This window comes from Penaeus monodon, chromosome 25, assembly GCF_015228065.2.
Source record: "Penaeus monodon isolate SGIC_2016 chromosome 25, NSTDA_Pmon_1, whole genome shotgun sequence".
Classification (NCBI taxonomy): Eukaryota; Metazoa; Arthropoda; class Malacostraca; order Decapoda; family Penaeidae; genus Penaeus; species Penaeus monodon.
In genome coordinates, this window is record NC_051410.1 from 36,004,671 (window position 1) to 36,005,445 (window position 775).

Here is a 775-nt window from a genome sequence, read left to right on the forward strand (position 1 = left end):
GGATTTTTTTCCATGGAATAATTTGGAAATATGTATAATTAGTGCAAGTTCGCTCTTGACCGATAGGAAGTCTGTTCATAATCTGATTGTTCGTGAAGTAATACGAATCACTAATTTAATATCTTATGCAAATCACATAACAAAGATAAAAAAACAATGTCAAAGGACATATCAAGAGTATAGAAAAGGCGTTAATAAACCTTAGTTTGAAATCAGCATTGCCAATCAAAACTTCCCACACCCCTTCTAAATCTGGGCTATAAACAATACACAATTTCCATTTTAACACAATGTTTCTCAGCAGGGCTCGGTAAGCTTCTACTTCCACCCCTCTAACAAAAGGAAGAATTCATAACGAACGGTTTCCCGCCCAAAAACAAAACAAAAAACAATGTCCCTGAGTCAGCTGTTTACACGGTAGCGAACTGTTGTCTTCACCGACCTCCATCACGTTTCCAAAATAGCACTTAATGAGGTTTAGTCTGTAGACCCCCGCGCATGAACCACGCGACGCAACACTATCCACTCTCCACGAAAACGGCAATGAGCAAGCTACGAAAAAATGCAACTTGCAGGAAACGAAGTCGGAGATGCATAGTTGATAAGGGACATTGATTTAGAGATACAAAGGGTTTTTTTATGCATAAGCACATTTACGCGGACATGTTGGTCTGTGGCTAATGCCGTTGTTGACACAGGATGTAAATGTTTATGTATATTGGCGGTTTTCACACTGAAGGTCGTGACCCACTGGGATGGGCAGTTCTCAGGGCAA

The 775-nt window shown here is 40.3% G+C and overlaps 1 protein-coding gene across 1 annotated transcript in view; it reads left to right on the forward strand.

Moving 5' to 3' along the window:
- Positions 1–775, forward strand: part of LOC119589380 (cubilin-like) — a 70,980-nt gene that overhangs the window by 7,552 nt on the left and 62,653 nt on the right. The window lies entirely within an intron of this gene.